The 24018-nt window shown below is 51.7% G+C and overlaps 2 non-coding genes and 2 pseudogenes across 2 annotated transcripts; 2 read left to right on the forward strand and 2 right to left on the reverse strand.

Annotated features, from left to right (window-relative positions):
* Window positions 1-670: 670 nt before the first annotated feature.
* Window positions 671-852, reverse strand: LOC144669057 (U2 spliceosomal RNA). The gene has a single exon (XR_013573591.1). It is a non-coding gene; the product is annotated as a U2 spliceosomal RNA (small nuclear RNA).
* A 6829-nt stretch (window positions 853-7681) lies between these two features.
* Window positions 7682-7869, reverse strand: LOC144669242 (U2 spliceosomal RNA). The gene has a single exon (XR_013573649.1). It is a non-coding gene; the product is annotated as a U2 spliceosomal RNA (small nuclear RNA).
* A 3037-nt stretch (window positions 7870-10906) lies between these two features.
* LOC144669139 (U1 spliceosomal RNA) lies at window positions 10907-11050 on the forward strand (annotated as a pseudogene).
* Window positions 11051-19219: 8169 nt separating this feature from the next.
* Window positions 19220-19396, forward strand: LOC144669062 (U2 spliceosomal RNA; annotated as a pseudogene).
* The last annotated feature ends 4622 nt before the right edge of the window (window positions 19397-24018 follow it).

Here is a 24018-nt window from a genome sequence, read left to right on the forward strand (position 1 = left end):
GAGGGCACAGGTTTAAAGTAACTGGCAAAAGAAGCAAAAGCGATAGGAGCAGCGAGCGGTCAGGGTCTGGAATGCACCGCCTGATAGCGCGGCGGAGGCAGGTTCAATTGAAGAGGGAATGAGATGATTATTTGAAAAGAAAGCATGTGCCGGGTTACGTGGAGAAGGCAGGAGAAAGGCACGAGGTGAAATGTTCACCGGGAGAGCTGGTGCAGGCACGACGGGCGGAATGGGCTCCTTGTGCAATGTAAGGATTGTGTGAATGTGGATGTAGAGGTTTCGGAGTAGCTGTGTAAAGTGTGTGAGCATTGAGGTGTGAGTTTTGATTGTTGCTGTGTCAGCAGCGGCAGCGGCAGCAGAGAGCTGGTTTAAAATGTTGTGAGGCGAAAGGTGCAGCTGAGAGAGTGTTTGAGAGGTGTATTTGCAAGTGAAAGCTGTTTTTGTATAAGTGAGGTAGAGTGTTTGTGAGATGAGAGTGCTGTCTGTGAGTGTTGGGTGAGCGTGCATGTTTTTTGTGTGTAGCTGCTGCGGGTGAGTGAGTGAGTGAGAGAGAGAGAGAGAGAGAGAGAAAGAAAGAAAGTTGGATTTTGGAACATGTACATGTTGAGAAGTAAAGAAAGCAGATGTTTGTAAGAAAACTATTTTTAGCATTGAAAATCCCCTGGAAAGGGGAGGGTGCACCGTTCCCAGAGATACTGCAATACCAGGTCGATGCGTGGAGTGGACGGAGCAAGCCCCTATTCCATCTCCCTGCTCCAAAAATCAATTTAATATATGGTCCCCAGATAAGGGACGTATCAGATATTAAACTGATAAGAACAGATTTTTTTTTTTTTTTTTTTGTAAAAATATACTTTATTCATAAATTATCTTCAATCACATTCAAAACCATTTCAAAAACAACATTACAAGGGTACAATCCAGGTTAAACTTTTACAAAATGTATCACCAGGTGCATCAGTACAAACAATATTACAGTCATTTACAGCCTTTCATTTTGATCTGTACAGCCCGAGGGGCTCTAAACAGTTCCCAGTCTCTCGGTGCGCTGTGGTAGAAAGGTCTTAGACAGCGACCCTTCCCCATTGCGCCTTTGCGGCAGCTGCCCCAAGCTTTAGTGCGTCCCTCAGCACGTAGTCCTGGACTTTGGATTGTGCCAGTCCGCAACAATCGGTCGGGGACAACTCTTTGTGCTGGAAGACCAACAAGTTTCGGGCAGACCAAAGCGCCTCTTTCACCGAGTTGATGATCCTCCAGCTGCAGTTGATGTTTGTCTCGGTGTGTGTCCCTGGGAACAGCCCGTAGAGCAAAGAGTCCTGTGTCACAGAGCTGCTCGGGATGAACCTCGACAGCAACCACTGCATCTCTCTCCAGACTTTCTTTGCAAAGGCACAATCCACAAGGAGGTGAACAACGGTCTCTTCCCCACCACAGCCACCTCGAGGGCAACGTGCAGAGGGGGTGAGCTTCCTTGCGTGTAGGAAGGATCTGACGGGGAGGGCCTTTCTCACCACCAGCCAAGCTACGTCTTGGTGCTTGTTGGAAAGTTCTGGCGATGAGGCATTCTGCCAAATGACTTTGACAGTCTGCTCGGGGAACCATCCCACAGGGTCCACCCTCTCCTTATCCCTCAGGGCCTCTAGGACGTTACGTGCTGACCACTGCCTGATGGACTTGTGGTCAAAGGTGTTTTTCTGCATCAATTTTTCCACCAGGGACAGGTGGTACGGCACGGTCCAACTACTTGGAGCGTTCCGCGGCAGCGTGGCCAGACCCATCCTTCACAACACCGGGGACAGGTAGAACCTCAGCACGTAGTGACACTTGGTGTTTGCGTACTGAGGGTCTACGCACCGCTTGATGCAGCCACACACAAAGGTGGCCATCAGTATGAGGGCGATGTTGGGCACGTTTTTTCCCCCTTTATCTAGAGGCTTGTACATCGCGTCCCTGCGGACACGATCCATTTTCGACCTCCAGATAAAGCGGAAGATGGCTCGAGTGATCGCCGTCGCGCAGGAGTCTGGAATGGGCCAGACCTGCGCCACGTACAGCAACAGCGAGAGTACCTCACACCTGATGACCAGGTTCTTACCCGCAATGGAGAGGGAGCGTCGCTCCCACATGCCCAGTTTCCTTTTCACCATAGCCACTCGCTCCTTCCAGTTTCTAACGCATGCCCCGGTCCCTCCGAACCATATCCCCAGCACCTTCAGGCCGTCAGCCCTGACAGTGAAGGGGACAAAGGATCGGTCAGCCCAGTTCCCAAAGAACATGGCCTCGCTCTTCCCACGATTTACCTTGGCTCCCGAGGCCAGTTCGAACTGGTCGCAGATGTGCATCAGTCTGCGCACCGACAGCGGATCCGAGCAGAAGACGGCGACGTCGTCCATGTACAGGGAGGCTTTTACCTGAGTGCCTCCACTGCCTGGGATCGTCACTCCTCTTATGCCCGGATCCTTCCTGATGGACTCGGCAAAGGGTTCTATGCAGCACACGAAAAGGACAGGCGAGAGAGGACAGCCCTGCCTGACTCCAGATTTCATCGGAAAGCTATCTGTTTCCCACCCATTGATTGAGACTGCGCTACTGATGTTAGTGTAGAGCAGTTGGATCCAATTTCGAATTCCCTCCCCAAAGCCCATTTTGGAGAGCACATCCCCCATGTAGGTGTGCGATATTCTGTCAAAGGCCTTCTCCTGATCCAAGCTGATGAGGCAGGTATCCACACCCCTGTCCTGTACATAGGCAATCGTATCCCTGAGCAGCGCCAGGCTGTCAGAGATCTTCCTGCCTGGCACAGAGCAGGTCTGGTCAGGGTGAATCACCAATTCCAGAGCGGATTTGACCCGATTGGCAATGACCTTGGACAGAATCTTATAGTCCATATTCAACAGTGAAATGGGTCGCCAATTTCTAATTTCCTCCCTTTCCCCCTTGTGCTTGTAGATGAGGGTGATGATGCCTTTCCTCATGGATTCTGACATACTACCGGCCAGGAGCATACTCTCGTACACTCCTAGCAGGTCTGGGCCGATCAAGTCCCACAGAGCCGAATACAACTCCGCCGGCAAGCCGTCGCTTCCGGGAGTTTTACTCTTCTCGAAGGACTCGAGGGCCTTAGTCAGTTCATCAGGAGTTAGCGGTTTGTCTAGGCTCTCCCGCGTACTGTGGTCTAAGACCTCCGTGATAGAGGACAGGAAGGACTGGGAGGCCGTGCTGTCCGTGGGCTTCACGTCATACAGTCCGGCATAAAAGGATTTGCTGATCCTCAGAATGTTGGACCGTGATGACTTTACTGAGCCGTCTTCTTCCTTCAGGCTGCTGATCACAGAGCGCTCTCTGTGTACCTTTTGGAAGAAGAAACGTGAGCACGTCTCATCCTGCTCCACGGAGCGGACTCTGGAACGGAAGATGATCTTGGAGGCCTCCGAGGCAAAGTGCGAGGCTTGCTGGCCCTTCACTTCTTGGAGCTCCTCCTTGACATCGACCCCCATCGACTGCAGCCGGAGCAGATTCTGCATCTTTTTCTGGAGTCGGGACATTTCCCTCTGTTCCTTTCTAGCTTTCTGGGTGCCTTTGAGGATGAAGAACCTCTTGATGCTTCCCTTGATCGCTTCCCACCAGTGTGTCAGGGACTCAAAGAGGGGTTTCACGGTTCTCCAACCTTTGTAATCCCTCTTGAGCTCCTCAATGTTCTCTGGGGTCAGCAGTTGCACATTTAGCTTCCATGCCCCCCTGCCCACCCTCAGGTCTTCCTCCAAGTGGCAGTCCGCCAGTAGGAGGCAGTGGTCAGAGAAGAACACCGGCTTGACCTCGGTGGATCTGACTGTGAATGCACGGGACACAAACAGGAAGTCTATCCTGGAACGAATGGACCCGTCTGGCCGCGACCAGGTGTATCTACGCTGCGCTCCGTCTGCAGGGTTGCTGAAGACGTCGTGCAGCTTGGCATCCTTAACTGTTTCCATCAGGGATCTGGACGTAGCGTCCAATCTGCTGCCGGCCCTGTCGGATCGTCCAGCCGCATCGATGATGCAGTTGAAGTCACCGCCCAGAATGACCGGCCTGGAGGTCGCCAGCAGCAGTGGGAGCTGCTGAAAAACCTCCAGCCGCTCAGCCCCTTGTGCCGGGCCATACACGTTAATTAACCGGAGTGGAGCGTTCTTGTACATTACGTCTGCTACGAGGAGTCGCCCGCCCACCACCTCCTTGACCTCGGAGACGGTGAAGTTGCCTCCCCGCAGCAGAATACCCAGGCCGGAGGAACGAGAGTCGTTTCCGCCCGACCAGATCGATGGCCCGTGGGACCACCATCGTGACCATTGCCTGTAGGAGCTGAGGTGCGGTATCGCACACTCCTGCAGAAACAACAGGTCAGCTTTGACCTTGGCTAGGTAGTCCAAGGTCGCAACACATCGCGTAGTAGATTTAATGCTACGCACATTTATGGATACAATCTTTAAACCCATTTTAAAGCATTTATTCTCCTACCAAACCCACTGTCTCTGAGAGTCCCAGACCTTTAGTCTGCTCCTTCATACCCGTAGTGAGCTCAAATTCCTTCACTTTGGATGGGCTGAGGTAGATCTCCTTGGCCGTGTTCTGCTCCAGTGGCATCTGGAGGTTCACGTAGAGAGCGGGTTTTGAGATGACCTTTGCTGGAGAAGCTTCTCCAAAACTCACCCCCTCTGGGGTGTTGCTGTTCCCGGCTTCCTGGAGCTGGGGTGCGATGATTGCCTCACTGCTCCCAGATTCCAGGGGCTGTGGTGCACTGGCCTCCTCAGGTTGCAGGCAAAGTTGGGGTGCGGTGGTCTCCTTGTTGTCTCCAATTTTCTGGAGCTCGGGTGTCTCGTCCTCCAACGCCCTGGAGCTTTGCCGCCTCATCTGTCGGTGCCGCTCTGGCACTTCATCATCCGAAGAGCTGCTGCCCTTGTCATCCGTGTCGGATGGGAGACGCCTCTTGCCGCTTCTCTGGGAAACGCCTTTGCTTCTTCTTCGCTCCCTCTTACTTTTCTTGTTCTTCACCGTCCGCCACTCCCCCTGCTGCTTTTCCACTGCTGCCTCCTCCTCCATTGATTCGCTGTCCTGAGGACTGGGAGGTTCAGGGGGTAGTGCTGTTGATTGGCTCTCTGTTGCCTCAATCTCTTTCTCCACCTTGTCTCTCTCTGTGTCCTCCTTTGTCCCGTTGAGCTCCCTGGGGGCCTTGGTGGTTGGAGTGACACGAAACATTTCTTCTGCTTCCCCCTGGTCGGCTTTGGCTGCCTGTGCGTAAGTACGGCAGCGTTTGGGGCAGGTCCTGTAGAGGTGACTTGCCTCGCCACACAGGTTGCAGCACTTGGCCTGTTTGCAGTCTTTTGTCTGGTGCCCTTCCTGTTTGCAGATATTGCAGAGGGAGGCGCTGCAGTTGGCCGCCACATGACCAGACTTGCCGCATGAGCGACAAAGCTTGGGTTGCCCAGCGTAGACCAGGTAGCCACGGTTTCCCCCGATAGCGAAACTGGAGGGAGGGTGGAAAATGGCTCCCTTACCATCGGTCTTTAGCGTGACCTTAAACAGGCGTTTGCCTGTCCAGATCCCCAAGTCGTCTCGAATCTCGGTGCCGCTCCCCACCTTATCGAAGTACCTGGTGAGGAAGGTGACCACGTCGGCGACAGGGACGAAGGGGTTGTACACATGCACCATCACCACACGTTCCCGTTGCAACGGCAGAGAAAAGTGCGGCTCCGCCGTCAGGATCTTCATCTCCGGCAGGTCTCTCTTCTCCTCGAACACCCTCAGGAGCCGGACGCAGTCTGCCACCCGCTTGAACGTCACGTCAAAGTAACCGCCTTTGCGGGAGTCGTGCAGGGTGAAGATCTCCGGAGCTTGGAAGCCGCACGCCTTCAACAGGATCCTCCTGGTGAAGAAGCCCCGATCCATAGGTGATCCTCCTTCGCTGTGGTTCACCGTGACTCGGACGGTGATAGGTAGCCCACGGTATGGATTTGGATTGCGATTGGTTATCGCCCTTCCATCCCGACCTTGCCTTGGCAGGACCATGGTGTCGCCCCTGCAACACTTGATCTTAGCCAAAAGGCCGAGAAGCGATTCCATTTGCCTTCCTTGTTACCTGCTGTACCTGCATACTAGCTTTCAGCGATTCGTGCGCGAGGACACCCAGATCCCTCTGTGCTGAAGCATTTCTGAAGTTTCTCTCCATTTGAATAATAAGTCGCCTTTTTATTCTTCTGACCAAAATGGATAACCGCACACTTATTAAACTTATTTAACTTAATTAAACTCCATCTGCCAAATTTTGGCCCATTCACCTAACCTGTCCATATCCATTTGTAAATTTCTCATTTCTTCATTGCAACTTACTTTCCCACCTATTTTGGTGTCATCTGCAAATTTAGCTATAGTACCTTCTACTCCTGAATCCAAGTAAATAGTTGGGGCCCGAGGACCGAACCCTGTGGCACCCCACTAGTTACAGCTTGCCATCCACAAAAGACCCATTTATCTTGACTCTCTGCTTTCTGTTGGTTAGCCAATCCTCTATCCAAGCTAATATATTACCCTTAGCTGCGTGTGATCTTATCTTGTGTATTAATCTTTTGTGCGGCACCTTATCAAATGCCTTCTGGAAGTCCAGACATACTACATCTACAGGATCCCCGTTATCCACTTTGCTTGTCACATCTTCAAAGAACTCTAGCAAATTAGTCAAACACGATTTACTCTTCGTAAAGCCATGCCGACTCTGAGGGATTGCATTTTGACTTGCATTTTAGGAAGGTAGTGGAGGCATTGGAGAGAGTGCAGAAGAGGTTTACGAGTTTGGTTCCAGGGGCGAGGAAGTTGAGTTATGAAGTAAGATTGGAGAAGTTGGGACTGTATTCCTTGGGGAAAAGAAGTCTGAGAGGAGACTTGATAGAGGTATTGAAAATCATGAGGGGTCTGGAGAGAGTAGATAGGGAGAAACTGTTTGCACCGGGGCAAGGATCGAGAAGGAGAGGGCACAGGTTTAAAGTAACTGGCAAAAGAAGCAAAAGCGATAGGAGCAGCGAGCGGTCAGGGTCTGGAATGCACCGCTTGATAGCGCGGCGGAGGCAGGTTCAATTGAAGAGGGAATCAGATGATTATTTGAAAAGAAAGCATGTGCCGGGTTACGTGGAGAAGGCAGGAGAAAGGCACGAGGTGAAATGTTCACCGGGAGAGCTGGTGCAGGCACGACGGGCGGAATGGGCTCCTTGTGCAATGTAAGGATTGTGTGAATGTGGATGTAGAGGTTTCGGAGTAGCTGTGTAAAGTGTGTGAGCTTTGAGGTGTGAGTTTTGATTGTTGCTGTGTCAGCAGCGGCAGCGGCAGCGGCAGCAGAGAGCTGGTTTAAAATGTTGTGAGGCGAAAGGTGCAGCTGAGAGAGTGTTTGAGAGGTGTATTTGCAAGTGAAATCTGTTTTTGTATAAGTGAGGTAGAGTGTTTGTGAGATGAGAGTGCTGTCTGTGAGTGTTGGGTGAGCGTGCGTGTTTTTTGTGTGTAGCTGCTGCGGGTGAGTGAGTGAGTGAGAGAGAGAGAGTGAGAGAGAGAGAGAGAGAAAGAAAGAAAGTTGGATTTTGGAACATGTACATGTTGAGAAGTAAAGAAAGCAGATGTTTGTAAGAAAACTATTTTTAGCATTGAAAATCCCCTGGAAAGGGGAGGGTGCACCGTTCCCAGAGATACTGCAATACCGGGTCGATGCGTGGAGTGGACGGAGCAAGCCCCTATTCCATCTCCCTGCTCCAAAAATCAATTTAATATATGGTCCCCAGATAAGGGACGTATCAGATATTAAACTGATAAGAACAGATTTTTTATTTTTTTTTTTTGTTTTTGTAAAAATATACTTTATTCATAAAATATCTTCAATCACATTCCAAACCATTTCAAAAACAACATTACAAGGGTACAATCCAGGTTAAACTTTTACAAAATGTATCACCAGGTGCATCAGTACAAACAATATTACAATCATTTACAGCCTTTCATTTTGATCTGTACAGCCCGAGGGGCTCTAAACAGTTCCCAGCCCCTCGGTGCGCTGTGGTAGAAAGGTCTTAGACAGCGACCCTTCCCCATTGCGCCTTTGCGGCAGCTGCCCCAAGCTTTAGTGCGTCCCTCAGCACGTAGTCCTGGACTTTGGATTGTGCCAGTCCGCAACAATCGGTCGGGGACAACTCTTTGTGCTGGAAGACCAACAAGTTTCGGGCAGACCAAAGCGCCTCTTTCACCGAGTTGATGATCCTCCAGCTGCAGTTGATGTTTGTCTCGGTGTGTGTCCCTGGGAACAGCCCGTAGAGCACAGAGTCCTGTGTCACAGAACTGCTCGGGATGAACCTCGACAGCAACCACTGCATCTCTCTCCAGACTTTCTTTGCAAAGGCACAATCCACAAGGAGGTGGACAACGGTCTCTTCCCCACCACAGCCACCTCGAGGGCAACGTGCAGAGGGGGTGAGCTTCCTGGCGTGTAGGAAGGATCTGACGGGGAGGGCCTTTCTCACCACCAGCCAAGCTTCGTCTTGGTGCTTGTTGGAAAGTTCTGGCGATGAGGCATTCTGCCAAATGACTTTGACAGTCTGCTCGGGGAACCATCCCACAGGGTCCACCCTCTCCTTATCCCTCAGGGCCTCTAGGACGTTACGTGCTGACCACTGCCTGATGGACTTGTGGTCAAAGGTGTTTTTCTGCATCAATTTTTCCACCAGGGACAGGTGGTACGGCACGGTCCAACTACTTGGAGCGTTCCGCGGCAGCGTGGCCAGACCCATCCTTCGCAACACCGGGGACAGGTAGAACCTCAGCACGTAGTGACACTTGGTGTTTGCGTAGTGAGGGTCTACGCACCGCTTGATGCAGCCGCACACAAAGGTGGCCATCAGTATGAGGGCGATGTTGGGCACGTTTTTTCCCCCTTTATCTAGAGGCTTGTACATCGCGTCCCTGCGGACACGATCCATTTTCGACCTCCAGATAAAGCGGAAGATGGCTCGAGTGATCGCCATCGCGCAGGAGTCTGGAATGGGCCAGACCTGCGCCACGTACAGCAACAGTGAGAGTACCTCACACCTGATGACCAGGTTCTTTCCCGCAATGGAGAGGGAGCGTCGCTCCCACATGCCCAGTTTCCTTTTCACCATAGCCACTCGCTCCTTCCAGTTTCTAACGCATGCCCCGGTCCCTCCGAACCATATCCCCAGCACCTTCAGGCCGTCAGCCCTGACAGTGAAGGGGACAAAGGATCGGTCAGCCGAGTTGCCGAGTCCATCAGGAAGGATCCGGGCATAAGAGGAGTGACGATCCCAGGCAGTGGAGGCACTCAGGTAAAAGCCTCCCTGTACATGGACGACGTCGCCGTCTTCTGCTCGGATCCGCTGTCGGTGCGCAGACTGATGCACATCTGCGACCAGTTCGAACTGGCCTCGGGAGCCAAGGTAAATCGTGGGAAGAGCGAGGCCATGTTCTTTGGGAACTGGGCTGACCGATCCTTTGTCCCCTTCACTGTCAGGGCTGACGGCCTGAAGGTGCTGGGGATATGGTTCGGAGGGACCGGGGCATGCGTTAGAAACTGGAAGGAGCGAGTGGCTATGGTGAAAAGGAAACTGGGCATGTGGGAGCGACGCTCCCTCTCCTTTGCGGGTAAGAACCTGGTCATCAGGTGCGAGGCACTCTCGCTGTTGCTGTACGTGGCGCAGGTCTGGCCCATTCCAGACTCCTGCGCGATGGCGATCACTCGAGCCATCTTCCGCTTTATCTGGAGGTCGAAAATGGATCGTGTCCGCAGGGACGCGATGTACAAGCCTCTAGATAAAGGGGGAAAAAACGTGCCCAACGTCGCCCTCATACTGATGGCCACCTTTGTGTGTGGCTGCATCAAGCGGTGCGTAGACCCTCAGTACGCAAACACCAAGTGTCACTACGTGCTGAGGTTCTACCTGTCCCCGGTGTTGCGACGGATGGGTCTGGCCACGCTGCCGCGGAACGCTCCGAGTAGTTGGACCGTGCCGTACCACCTGTCCCTGGTGGAAAAATTTATGCAGAAAAACACCTTTGACCACGAGTCCATCAGGCAGTGGTCAGCACGTAACGTCCTAGAGGCCCTGAGGAAAAAGGAGAGGGTGGACCCTGTGGGATGGTTCCCCCAGCAGACTGTCAAAGTCATTTGGCAGAATGCCTCATCGCCAGAACTTTCCAACAAGCACCAAGACGTGGCTTGGCTGGTGGTGAGAAAGGCCCTCCCCGTCAGATCCTTCCTACACGCCAGGAGTCTCATCCCCTCTGCACGTTGCCCTCGAGGTGGCTGTGGTGGGGAAGAGACCGTTGTTCACCTCCTTGTGGATTGTGTCTTTGCAAAGAAGGTCTGGAGAGAGATGCAGTGGTTTCTGTCGAGGTTCATCCCGAGCAGTTCTGTGACACAGGACTCTGTGCTCTACGGGCTGTTCCCAGGGACACACACCGAGACAAACATCAACTGCAGCTGGAGGATCATCAACTCGGTGAAAGACGCGCTTTGGCCTGCCCGAAACTTGTTGGTCTTCCAGCACAAAGAGTTGTCCCCGACCGATTGTTGCGGACTGGCACAATCCAAAGTCCAGGACTACATGCTGAGGGACGCACTAAAGCTTGAGGCAGCTGCCGCAAAGGCGCAATGGGGAAGGGTCGCTGTCTAAGACCTTTCTGCCACAGCGCACCGAGAGACTGGGAACTGTTTAGAGCCTCTCGGGCTGTACAGCTCAAAATGAAAGGCTGTAAATGATTATAATATTGTTTGTACTGATGCACCTGGTGATACATTTTGTAAAAGTTTAACCTGGATTGTACCCTTGTAATGGTGTTTTTGAAATGGTTTGGAATGTGATTGAAGATATTTTATGAATAAAGTATATTTTTGCAAAAAAAAAGGTTCTCCCAGGACGAGGCTAGCCCATTGCACTTCGGGTGTGCTGACGCCTGCGATGTCCCCAAATGCGGGATACTCGACTGCAAAATTTGTGGTAGTGGGGGACTGCGTTCGCGCTCTCCCCTGATTCACGATTCAAAAAATAGACTTCACATCATATCTTTCATTTTGTCTTCTACTTCCTTTCATATAAAAACCCCCGGTGTGTGCTCTTCAAAATCTATACCACACTGGTTGGTTATTCATTTTTTCTTTCCGCCTCGCAAATATTATCCAACCCCCTTCCTTTTCCTCCCTGTCATTATCAGCCGGCAATTATTCCATCTCCACGTCATTTTCGCCCGACCATTTGTTTTGTCGCCACCAAATTACTCGCGCCATTTTTAACCCCGCATTTGCCCACTCAAAAATCTCTCTCAAACCCCCATGTAACACCCAACCCACCATCACAACAGTCCCCCGACTCCCAGCACCGCCCTCCACCCCCTACCTCTCTGGACTTTTGTGTAAATACAAACTCATATCAGTCAGCTATTAACTCATATGCATTCACCATTTAAAACATGTAGCAGCGACCCCTCACTACTTCAAACATGAACAAGCACCCTGTCCCCATGTTCATTCTAATTACCCCCCTCCGAAACGAACAGCTGCCTCCCTCCCCCTTGATCAGCCCCCTCTGTCACTCCTACCTTCTGAAACTCCTGCCCCCTCTCCCCATGTGTAAAGTCTTTCCCTGCCCCTTCTGCAGCTCACTTCCCCTGCTGTGGGTCCATCAATTCACCTGTGATTATTCCTTGAAGACTTAAATAGCGCAAAGCGAAGAAATAAACAGAAAGAAAACTGGAGAAAGGCAGATAGAAATCTAAACCCTCAGTAAAATGACCACCGGCAATCCCGTTTAACCGTCAGAATGATCGCACAGCCCAAAATACACGCATTATCCCTGAATTATAACAAGATTTTAGGCAGCTTCACATTAGGACTTTTCATTTCCTCTTGTGGGGCTCCTGTTCCTCACGCACCAGAGGCTAACATGTAAGTTTTAGATTGCAAGGCCGGGCTACTTTAACCCCAGGATTATCTTTTTGAAACTCCAGGCCCGCAGTCCAACAGGAACTGGTTAACCGGAGCCACCGAAAACCAGGGTCCCGGAGAGGAAATGAAATCTCAGGGTAAGAAACCGACACAAACTCACGTGGGCCCATGGGGCGCAGCCTTGGAGAAGGTCTCAGTCCGTCCCCTCTGGAGGAAGCTCCTGAAGAGGAAGAGTCCTTGTCCCGATCTGGATCTTCAGATTGCAAGTTTCAAAATAAAAATTCCTTGAGGGGTGGGGGAGAAAATTAATTTCATTAAAACAGAAAGCAAAGATCATTTTCAAACAAAATAGCACAAGAGCCAATGATTCACTCTCAGTTGCAACTCAGCAACATTCAAATACAAACAAGTCAAAAAGTTATAAAGCAGATTGAGACAGAGGGAACACACACACATTAAGCCAGAGTGGGGACTAGCTCCGCACTCTGGAGGCGGTCTTCGGATTGGGTTCCTAGACAGGTATACCCTGAACGAGCAGTTTGCAGACTCCACCCCTGGCATGTTGGGAGGTCTTTCAATCTGCTCCCCAGGAGGCCTGTCCGTTGATATGTTCAGACAAGGCCATGTTCTTCGGGAACTGGGCTGACCGATCCTTTGTCCCCTTCACCGTCAGGGCTGATGGCCTGAAGGTGCTGGGGATAGGGTTCGGAGGGACCGGGACATGTGTTAGAAACTGGAAGGAGCGAGTGTCTATGGTGGAAAGAAAAGTGGGCATGTGGGAGCGATGCTCCCTCTCCTTTGCGGGTAAGAACCTGGTCATCAGGTGTGAGGCACTCTCGCTGTTGCTGTACGTGGCGCAGGTCTGGCCCATTCCAGACTCCTGCGCGATGGTGATCACTCGAGCCATCTTCCGCTTTATCTGGAGGTCGAAAATGGATCGTGTCCGCAGGGACGCGATGTACAAGCCTCTAGATAAAGGGGGGAAAAACATGCCCAACATCGCCCTCATACTGATGGCCACCTTTGTGTGTGGCTGCATCAAGCGGTGCGTAGACCCTCAGTACGCAAACATCAAGTGTCACTACGTGCTGAGGTTCTACCTGTCCCCGGTGTTGCGAAGGATGGGTCTGGCCACGCTGCCGCGGAACGCTCCAAGTAGTTGGACCGTGCCGTACCACCTGTCCCTGGTGGAAAAATTGATGCAGAAAAACACCTTTGACCACAAGTCCACCAGGCAGTGGTCGGCACGTAACGTCTTAGAGGCCCTGCGGGAAAAGGAGAGGGTGGATCCTGTGGGATGGTTCCCCCAGCAGACTGTCAAAGCCATTTGGCAGAATGCCTCATCGCCAGAACTTTCCAACAAGCACCAAAACGTAGCTTGGCTGGTGGTGAGAAAGGCCCTCCCCGTCAGATCCTTCCTACACGCCAGGAGTCTCTCCCCCTCGGCACGTTGCCCTCGAGGTGGCTGTGGTAGGGACGAGACCGTTGTTCACCTCCTTGTAGATTGTGCCTTTGCAAAGAAAGTCCGGAGAGAGATGCAGTGGTTTCTGTCGAGGTTCGTCCCGAGCAGTTCTGTGACACAGGACTCTGTGCTCTACGGGCTGTTCCCAGGGACACACACCGAGACAAACATCAATTGCAGCTGGAGGATCATCAACTCGGTGAAAGACGCTCTTTGGCCTGCCCGAAACTGGTTGGTCTTCCAGTGCAAAGAGTTGTCCCCGACCGAGTGTTGCAGACTGGCACATTCCAAAGTCCAGGACTACGTGATGAGGGACGCACTAAAGCTTGGGGCAGCCGCCGCAAAGGCGCAATGGAGAAGGGTCGCTGTCTAAGACCTTTCTGCCACAGTGCAGCGAGAGACTGGGAACTGTTTAGAGCCCCTCGGGCTGTACAGCGCAAAATGTATGTCTGCAAATGATTGTAATATTCATTGATTGTATCGATGCACCTTGTGATCCATGTGTAAAAGTTGAATCTGATTGTACTTTTCTGATGGTGATTTTGAAATGGTTTGGAATGTTCTTCCAGATATTTTACGAATAAAGTAAATTTTTCCAAAAAAAGCCGTTCTCCCAGGACAAGGTCGTTAAGCGATGGTTATAACCAGCCGAGCCCCATATGATGGGGTACGTAACACCGTTCGGGTGACGGTGAAGGACAGCGAAGGAAGAGCACCCATGGTTCGGGCCTTCATCATCAAGCGGATCCTGTTGAAGGCGTGTGGATTTGAAGCGGAGGAGATCTACTCCCTGCGAGACTTCCCCAGCGCTGGATATTTCGACGTGACTTTCAAGCGAGGGGCAGCTTGAGTCAAGTTCCTGAAGGTGTTCGAGGAGAAGAGAGACCAGCCGGAGATGAAGATCCTGACGGTGGAGCCGCTCTTTGCTCTGCCGTTGCAACGGGACCGTGTGGTGACGGTGCATCTCTACATCCCCTACGTCCCTGTCGCCGACATGCTCACCTTCCTCGCCAGGTACGTCGACAAGGTTGGGAGCTGCACCGAGGTTAGAGACGCCTTCGGGATTTGGACATGCAAACGCCAGGTTAAGGTCACGGTCAAGACCGACGGTAAGGGAGCCATCTTCCAAGCCGTGGCTTCCTTGTCTACGCTGGGCAACCCAAACTTTGTCGCTCATGCGGCAAGTCTGGTCATGTGGCGGCCAACTGCAGCGCCGCCCTCTGCAAGAACTGCAAACAGGAAGGGCACCGGACAAAGGACTGCAAACAGACTAAGTACTGTAACCTGTGTGGCGAGGCAGGTCAACTCTACAGGACCTGCCCCAAACGCTGTCTCACTTATGCACGGGCAGCCAAAGCCAATGAGGGGGAAGCAGAAGAAATGCTTCGTGTCACTACTACCAAAGACACTTGCAACACTCCAAGCAACATGGCCCCCAGTGAGAACAACGGGACAAAGGAGGACACAGGGAGAGACAAGGTGGAGGAAAAGATTGAGGCAGCAGATAGCCAATCAACAGCACTGCCCCTGAACCTCCCACTCCTCAGGAGAGCGAATCAATGGAGGAGGAGGCAGCAGCGGAAAATCAGTAGGGGGAGTGGCAGCTGGTGAAGAGAGCCAAAAGGAAGAAGGGGCTAAGAAGGGACCAAGCCACTTCCCAGACAAGAGGCAAGAGGCGTCTCCCATCCGACACGGATGAAAAGGGCAGCTGCTCTTCGGACGAAGATGTGCCGGGGCGGCACCTACAGAAGAAGCGCAAAAGCTCTAGGGATTTGGAAGACGAGACACCCGAGCTCCAGAACATTGGAGACAATGAGGAGACCAGCGCACCCCGACTTTGCCTACAACCCGAAGAGGCCAGCTCACCCCAGCCCCAGCAATCTGGGAGCAGTGAAGCGCTCAGCGCACCCCAGCTCCGGGAAGACGGGAGCAGCGACGCCAAAGAGGGGGAGAGGATTGGGGAAGCTTCTCCAACAGAGGACATTTCAAATCCCGTCCTCTACACGAATCCCCAGATGCCACCTGAGCAGAACATCTCCAATGGGGAGGTTCAGGACAGTTTCCTCAGCCCATCCAAAGTGAGGCAATTTATGAACACCATGGGTATGCAGGAGCAGACCAAAGGTCTGGGACTCTCAGAGACAATGGGTTTGGTAAGAGACTAAATGCTTTAAAATGGGTGTAAAGATTGTATCCATAAATGTGCGTAGCATTAAATCTACTACACGATGTGCTGCGACCTTGGACTACCTAGCCAAGGTCAAAGCTGACCTGTTGTTTCTGCAGGAGTGTGCGATACCGCACCTCAGCTCCTACAGGCAACGGTCACGATGGTGGTCCCACGGGCCATCGATCTGGTCGGGAGGAAACGACTCTCGTTCCTCCGGTCTGGGTATTCTGCTGCGGGGAGGCAACTTCACCGTCTCCGAGGTTAAGGAGGTGGTGGGCGGGCGCCTCCTGGTAGCAGACGCAATGTACAAGAACGCTCCACTCCGGTTAATTAACGTGTACGGCCCGGCACAAGGGGCTGAGCGGCTGGAGGTTTTTCAGCAGCTCCCACTGCTGCTGGCGACCTCCAGGCCGGTCATTCTGGGCGGTGACTTCAACTGCATCATCGATGCGGCTGGACGATCCGGCAGGGCCGGAAGCAGATTGGACGCTACGTCCAGATCCCTGATGGAAACAGTTAAGGATGCCAAGCTGCACGACGTCTTCAGCAACACTGCAGACGGAGCGCAGCGTAGATACACCTGGTCGCGGCCAGAGGGGTCCATCCGTTCCAGGATAGACTTCCTGTTTGTGTCCCGAGCACTCGCAGTCAGATCCACCAACGTTAAGCCAGTGTTCTTCTCTGACCACTGCCTCCTACTGGCTGAGTGCCACTTAGAGGAAGACCTGAGGGTGGGCAGTGGGGCATGGAAGCTAAATGTGCAACTGCTGACCCCAGAGAACATTAAGGAACTCAAGAGGGATTACAAAGGTTGGAGAACTGTGAAACCCCTCTTTGAGTCCCTGACACACTGGTGGGAAGCGATCAAGGGAAACATCAAGAGGTTTTTCATCCTCAAAGACACCCAGAAAGCTAGAAAGGAACAGAGGGAAATGTCCCGACTCCAGAAAAAGATGCAGAATCTGCTCCGGCTGCAGTCGATGGGGGTCAGTGTCAAGGAGGAACTCCAAGAGGTGAAGAGCCAGCAAGCCTCGCTCTTTGCCTCGGAGGCCTCCAAGATCATCTTCCGTTCCAGAGTCCGCTCCGTGGAGCAGGATGAGACGTGCTCACGTTTCTTCTTCCAAAAGGTACACAGAGAGAGCTCTGTGATCAGCAGCCTGAAGGAAGAAGACGGCTCAGTAAAGTCATCACGGTCCGACATTCTGAGGATCAGCAAATCCTTTTATGCCGGATTGTATGACGTGAAGCCCACGGACAGCACGGCCTCCCAGTCCTTCCTGTCCTCTACCACGGAGGTCTTAGACCACAGTACGCGGGAGAGCCTGGACAAACCGCTAACTCCTGATGAACTGACTAAGGCCCTTGAGTCCTTGGAGAAGAGTAAAACTCCCGGAAGCGACGGCTTGCCGGCGGAGTTGTATTCGGCTCTGTGGGACTTGATCGGCCCAGACCTGCTAGGAGTGTACGAGAGTATGCTCCTGGCCGGCAGCATGTCAGAATCCATGAGGAAAGGCATCATCACCCTCATCTACAAGCACAAGGGGGGAAGGGAGGAAATTAGAAATTGGCGACCCATTTCACTGTTGAATATGGACTATAAGATTCAGTCCAAGGTCATCGCCAATCGGGTCAAATCCGCTCTGGAATTGGTGATTCACCCTGACCAGACCTGCTCTGTGCCAGGCAGGAAGATCTCTGACAGCCTGGCGCTGCTCAGGGATACGATTGCCTATGTACAGGACAAGGGTGTGGATACCTGCCTCATCAGCTTGGATCAGGAGAAGGCCTTTGACAGAATATCGCACACCTACATGGGGGATGTGCTCTCCAAAATGGGGTTTGGGGAGGGAATTCGAAATTGGATCCAACTGCTCTACACTAACATCAGTAGCGCAGTCTCAATCAATGGGTGGGAAACAGATAGCTTTCCGATGAAATCTGGAGTCAGGCAGGGCTGTCCTCTCTCGCCTGTCCTTTTCGTGTGTTGCATAGAACCCTTTGCCGAGTCCATCAGGAAGGATCCGGGCATAAGAGGAGTGACGATCCCAGGCAGTGGAGGCACTCAGGTAAAAGCCTCCCTGTACATGGACGACGTCGCCGTCTTCTGCTCGGATCCGCTGTCGGTGCGCAGACTGATGCACATCTGCGACCAGTTCGAACTGGCCTCGGGAGCCAAGGTAAATCGTGGGAAGAGCGAGGCCATGTTCTTTGGGAACTGGGCTGACCGATCCTTTGTCCCCTTCACTGTCAGGGCTGACGGCCTGAAGGTGCTGGGGATATGGTTCGGAGGGACCGGGGCATGCGTTAGAAACTGGAAGGAGCGAGCGGCTATGGTGAAAAGGAAACTGGGCATGTGGGAGCGACGCTCCCTCTCCATTGCGGGAAAGAACCTGGTCATCAGGTGTGAGGTACTCTCGCTGTTGCTGTACGTGGCGCAGGTCTGGCCCATTCCAGACTCCTGCGCGACGGCGATCACTCGAGCCATCTTCCGCTTTATCTGGAGGTCGAAAATGGATCGTGTCCGCAGGGACGCGATGTACAAGCCTCTAGATAAAGGGGGAAAAAACGTGCCCAACATCGCCCTCATACTGATGGCCACCTTTGTGTGTGGCTGCATCAAGCGGTGCGTAGACCCTCAGTACGCAAACACCAAGTGTCACTACGTGCTGAGGTTCTACCTGTCCCCGGTGTTGCGAAGGATGGGTCTGGCCACGCTGCCGCGGAACGCTCCAAGTAGTTGGACCGTGCCGTACCACCTGTCCCTGGTGGAAAAATTGATGCAGAAAAACACCTTTGACCACAAGTCCATCAGGCAGTGGTCAGCACGTAACGTCCTAGAGGCCCTGAGGGATAAGGAGAGGGTGGACCCTGTGGGATGGTTCCCCGAGCAGACTGTCAAAGTCATTTGGCAGAATGCCTCATCGCCAGAACTTTCCAACAAGCACCAAGACGTAGCTTGGCTGGTGGTGAGAAAGGCCCTCCCCGTCAGATCCTTCCTACACGCCAGGAAGCTCACCCCCTCTGCACGTTGCCCTCGAGGTGGCTGTGGTGGGGAAGAGACCGTTGTCCACCTCCTTGTGGATTGTGCCTTTGCAAAGAAAGTCTGGAGAGAGATGCAGTGGTTGCTGTCGAGGTTCATCCCGAGCAGTTCTGTGACACAGGACTCTGTGCTCTACGGGCTGTTCCCAGGGACACACACCGAGACAAACATCAACTGCAGCTGGAGGATCATCAACTCGGTGAAAGAGGCGCTTTGGTCTGCCCGAAACTTGTTGGTCTTCCAGCACAAAGAGTTGTCCCCGACCGATTGTTGCGGACTGGCACAATCCAAAGTCCAGGACTACGTGCTGAGGGACGCACTAAAGCTTGGGGCAGCTGCCGCAAAGGCGCAATGGGGAAGGGTCGCTGTCTAAGACCGTTCTACCACAGCGCACCGAGAGACTGGGAACTGTTTAGAGCCCCTCGGGCTGTACAGATCAAAATGAAAGGCTGTAAATGATTGTAATATTGTTTGTACTGATGCACCTGGTGATACATTTTGTAAAAGTTTAACCTGGATTGTACCCTTGTAATGTTGTTTTTGAAATGGTTTTGAATGTGATTGAAGATATTTTATGAATAAAGTATATTTTTACAAAAAAAAAAAAAATCTGTTCTTATCAGTTTAATATCTGATACGTCCTTTATCTGGGGACCATATATTAAATTGATTTTTGGAGCAGGGAGATGGAATAGGGGCTTGCTCCGTCCACTCCACGCATCGACCCGGTATTGCAGTATCTCTGGGAACGGTGCACCCTCCCCTTTCCAGGGGATTTTCAATGCTAAAAATAGTTTTCTTACAAACATCTGCTTTCTTTACTTCTCAACATGTACATGTTCCAAAATCCAACTTTCTTTCTTTCTCTCTCTCTCTCTCTCACTCACTCACTCACCCGCAGCAGCTACACACAAAAAACATGCACGCTCACCCAACACTCACAGACAGCACTCTCATCTCACAAACACTCTACCTCACTCATATAAAAACATCTTTCACTTGCAAATACACCTCTCAAACACTCTCTCAGCTGCACCTTTCGCCTCACAACATTTTAAACCAGCTCTCTGCTGCCGCTGCCGCTGCTGCTGATACAGCAACAATCAAAACTCACACCTCAAACCTCACACACTTTACACAGCTACTCCGAAACCTCTACATCCACATTCACACAATCCTTACATTGCACAAGGAGCCCATTCCCCCCGTCGTGCCTGCACCAGTTCTCCCAATGAACATTTCACCTCGTGCCTTTCTCCTGCCTTCTCCACGTAACCCGGCACATGCTTTCTTTTCAAATAATCATCTCATTCCCTCTTCAATTGAACCTGCCTCCGCCGCGCTATCAGGCGGTGCATTCCAGACCCTGGCCACTCGCTGCTCCTGTCACTTTTGCTTCTTTTGCCAGTTACTTTAAACCTGTGCCCTCTCCTTCTCGATCCTTGCCCCGGTGCAAACAGTTTCTCCCTATCTACTCTCTCCAGACCCCTCATGATTTTCAATACCTCTATCAAGTCTCCTCTCGGACTTCTTTTCCCCAAGGAATACATTCCCAGCTTCCCCAATCTTACTTCATAACTCAACTTCCTCGCCCCTGGAACCAAACTCGTAAACCTCTTCTGCACTCTCTCCAATGCCTTCACTACCTTCCTACAATGCAAGTCAAATTGCAATCCCTCAGAGTCGGCATGGCTTTATGAAGAGTAAATCGTGTTTGACTAATTTGCTGGAGTTCTTTGAAGATGTGACAAGCAAAGTGGATAATGGGGATCCTGTAGATGTAGTATGTCTGGACTTCCAGAAGGCATTTGATAAGGTGCCGCACAAAAGATTAATACACAAGATAAGATCACACGCAGCTAAGGGTAATATATTAGCTTGGCTAGAGGATTGGCTAACCAACAGAAAGCAGAGAGTCAGGATTAATGGGTCTTTTGTGGATGGCAAGCTGTAACTAGTGGGGTGCCACAGGGCTCGGTCCTTTGGCCCCAACTATTTACTTGGATTCAGGGGTAGAAGGTACTATAGCTAACTTTGCAGATGACACCAAAATAGGTGGGAAAGTAAGTTGCAATGAAGAAATAAGAAATTTACAAATGGATTTGGACAGGTTAGGTGAATGGGGCAAAATTTGGCAGATGGAGTTTAACGTGGATAAGTGTGAGGTTATCCATTTTGGTCAGAAGAATAAAAAGGTGACTTATTATTTAAATGGAGAGAAACTTCAGAAATGCTTCAGCACAGAGGGATCTGGGTGTCCTCGCGCATGAATCGCTGTAAGCTAGTATGCAGGTACAGCAGGTAACAAGGAAGGCAAATGGAATCGCTTCTCGGCCTTTTGGCAAAGATCAAGTGTAGTCGTGAAGCAATGGCTATAACCAGTCGAGCCCCATATCATGGGGTACGTAACACCGTTCGGGTGACGGTGAAGGACAGCGAAGCTTTCTTTACTTTCCAACATGTACATGTTTCAAAACCCAATTGGATCCAACTGCTGTACACTAACAGCGCAGTCTCAATCAATGGCTGGGAATCAGATAGCTTTCCGATTAAATCTGGAGTCAGGCAGGGCTTCCCTCTCTCCCCTGTCCTGTTTGTGAGTTGCATAGAACCCTTTGCTGTGTCCATCAGGAAGGATCCGGGCATATGAGGAGTGACAATCCCAGGCAGTGGAGGCACTCAGGTCAACGCCTCCCTGTACATGGACGATGTCGCTGTCTTCTGCTCGGATCCGCTGTCGGTGCGCAGACTGATCCAGGTCTGCGACCTGTTCGATCTGGCCTCGGGAGCCAAAGTAAATCGTGGGAAGAGCGAGGCCATGTTCTTTGGGAACTGGGCTGACCGATCCTTTGTCCCCTTCACCGTCAGGGCTGTCGGCCTGAAGGTGCTGGGGATATGGTTCAGAGGGACCGAGGCATGTGTTAGAAACTTGAAAGAGCGAGTATCAATAGTGGAAAGAAAAGTGGGCATGTGGGAGCGACGCTCCCTCTCATTTGCGGGTAAGAACCTGGTCATCAGGTGTGAGGCACTCTCGCTGTTCCTGTACGTGGCGCACGTCTGGCCCATTCCAGACTCTTGCGCGATGGCGATCACCCGAGCCATCTTTAGCTTTATCTGGAGGTCGAAAATGGATCGTGTCCGCAGGAACGCGATGTACAAGCCTCTGGATAAAGGGGGAGAATACGTTCCCAACATGCCCTCAAACTGTGTGCGGCTGCATCACGCTGTGCGTAGACCCTTGGTACGCAAACACCAAGTGTAACTATGTGTTGAGGTTCTACTTGTCCTCAGTGTTGCGAAGGATGGGTCTGGCCACGCTGCCGCGGAACGCTCCAAGTAGTTGGACCGTGCCGTACCACCCGTCCCTGGTGGAAAAATGTATGCAGAGAAACACCTTTGACCACAAGTCCATCAGGCAGTGGTCGGCACATATCGTCTTAGAGGCCCTGCGGGAAAAAGAAAGGGAGAATCCTGTCGGATGGTTCCCCAGCAGACTGTGAAAGTCATTTGGCAAAATGCCTCATCGCCAGAACTTTCCAACAAGCACCAAGACGTAGCTTGGCTGGTGGTGAGAAACGCCCTCCCGGTCAGATCCTTCCTACACGCCAGGAGTCTCACCCCCTCTGCATGTTGCCCTCGAGGTGGCTGTGTTGGGCACGAGACCGTTGTTCACCTCCTTGTGGATTGTGCCTTTGCAAAGAAGGTCTGGAGAGAGATGCAGTGGTTGCTGTCGAGGTTCATCCCGATCAGTTCTGTGACACAGGACTCTGTGCTCTACTGGCTGTTCCCAGGGACACACACCGAGAGGAACATCAACTGCAGCTGGAGGATCATCAACTCGGTGAAAGAGGCGCTTTGGTCTGCCCGAAACTTGTTGGTCTTCCAGCGCAAAGAGTTGTCCCCGACTGAGTGTTGCAGACTGGCACATTCCAAAGTCCAGGACTACGTGCTGAGGGACGCACTAAAGCTTGGGGCAGCCGCCGCAAAGGCACAATGGGGAAGGGTCGCTGTCTAAGACCTTTTGTGCTACAGCGCACCGAGAGACTGGGAACTGTTTAGAGCCCCTCGGGCTGTACAGCTCAAAATGAAAGGCTGTAAATGATTGTAATATTGTTTGTACTGATGCACCTGGTGATACATTTTGTAAAAGTTTAACCTGGATTGTACCCTTGTAATGGTGTTTTTGAAATGGTTTGGAATGTGATTGAAGATATTTTATGAATAAAGTATATTTTTGCAAAAAAAATCTCTCTCCAGACCTTCTTTGCAAAGGCACAATCCACAAGGATGTGAACAACGATCTTGTCCCCACCACAGCCACCTCGAGGGCAACATGCAGAGGGGGTGAGACTCCAGGCGTGTTGCGGATTCCCTCCCCAAATCCCATTTTGGAGAGCACATCCACCATGTTTGTCCAGACTCTCCCATGTACTGTTATCAAAGCCCTTTGTAATGGTGGACAGGAAGGACTGGGACTCCGTACTGTCTGTGGGCATCACATCATACAATCCGACATAAAAGGATTTGCTGATCCTCAAAATGTCGGACTGCGATGACTTTACTGAGCTGTCTTCTCCCTTCAGGCTGCTGATCACAGAGCTCTCTCTGTGTACCTTTTGGAAGAAGAAACGTGAGCACGTCTCATCCTGCTCCACGGAGCGGACTCTGGACCGGAAGATCATCTTGAGAGGCCTCCGAGGCAAAGAGCGAGGCTTGCTGGCTCTTCACCTCTTGGAGTTCCTCCTTGATATCGACCCCCATTGACTGCAGCCGGAGCAGGTTTTTCTGGATAAAAGCAAAAAACTGCGGACGCTGGATATCCAAAACTAAAACAAAAATACCGGAAAAACTCAGCAGTTCTGGCAGCATCTGCGGAGAGGGACACAGTTAACGTTTCAAGTCCGAATGACCCTTCAACAGAGAAGTTCTGTTGACGGGTCATTCGGACTCGAAACATTAACTGTGTCCCTCTCCGCAGATGCTGTCAGACCTGCTGTGTTTTTCCAGGTATTTTTGTTTTTGTTCAGGTTTTTCTGGAGACGGGAAACGTTCCCCCAGCCTCTCCCTCTCTCTCTTGCCTTCTGAATACCTTTGAGGGTGAAAACCTCTTCATGTTACTAACAAAAACACATGAACATATGAATTAGTAACAGGAGTCGGCCTCTCAGCCTTTCAAGCCCACTTCGCCACTCAATAAGCTCCCGGCTGATCTGATCGTAACCTCATTTCCACATTACCCCCTACCCTCGATAACCTTTCACCCACTTACTTCTCAATAATTAAAAATATTCAACGATTCTGCTTCCATCGCCTGTTGAGGAAGAGAATTCCAAAGTTTCACGACTCTCTGAGAGAAAAGAATTTCCCCTCACCTCTGTCTTAAA

This window comes from Cetorhinus maximus, chromosome 28 (assembly GCF_964194155.1).
Source record: "Cetorhinus maximus chromosome 28, sCetMax3.hap1.1, whole genome shotgun sequence".
NCBI lineage: Eukaryota > Metazoa > Chordata > Chondrichthyes > Lamniformes > Cetorhinidae > Cetorhinus > Cetorhinus maximus.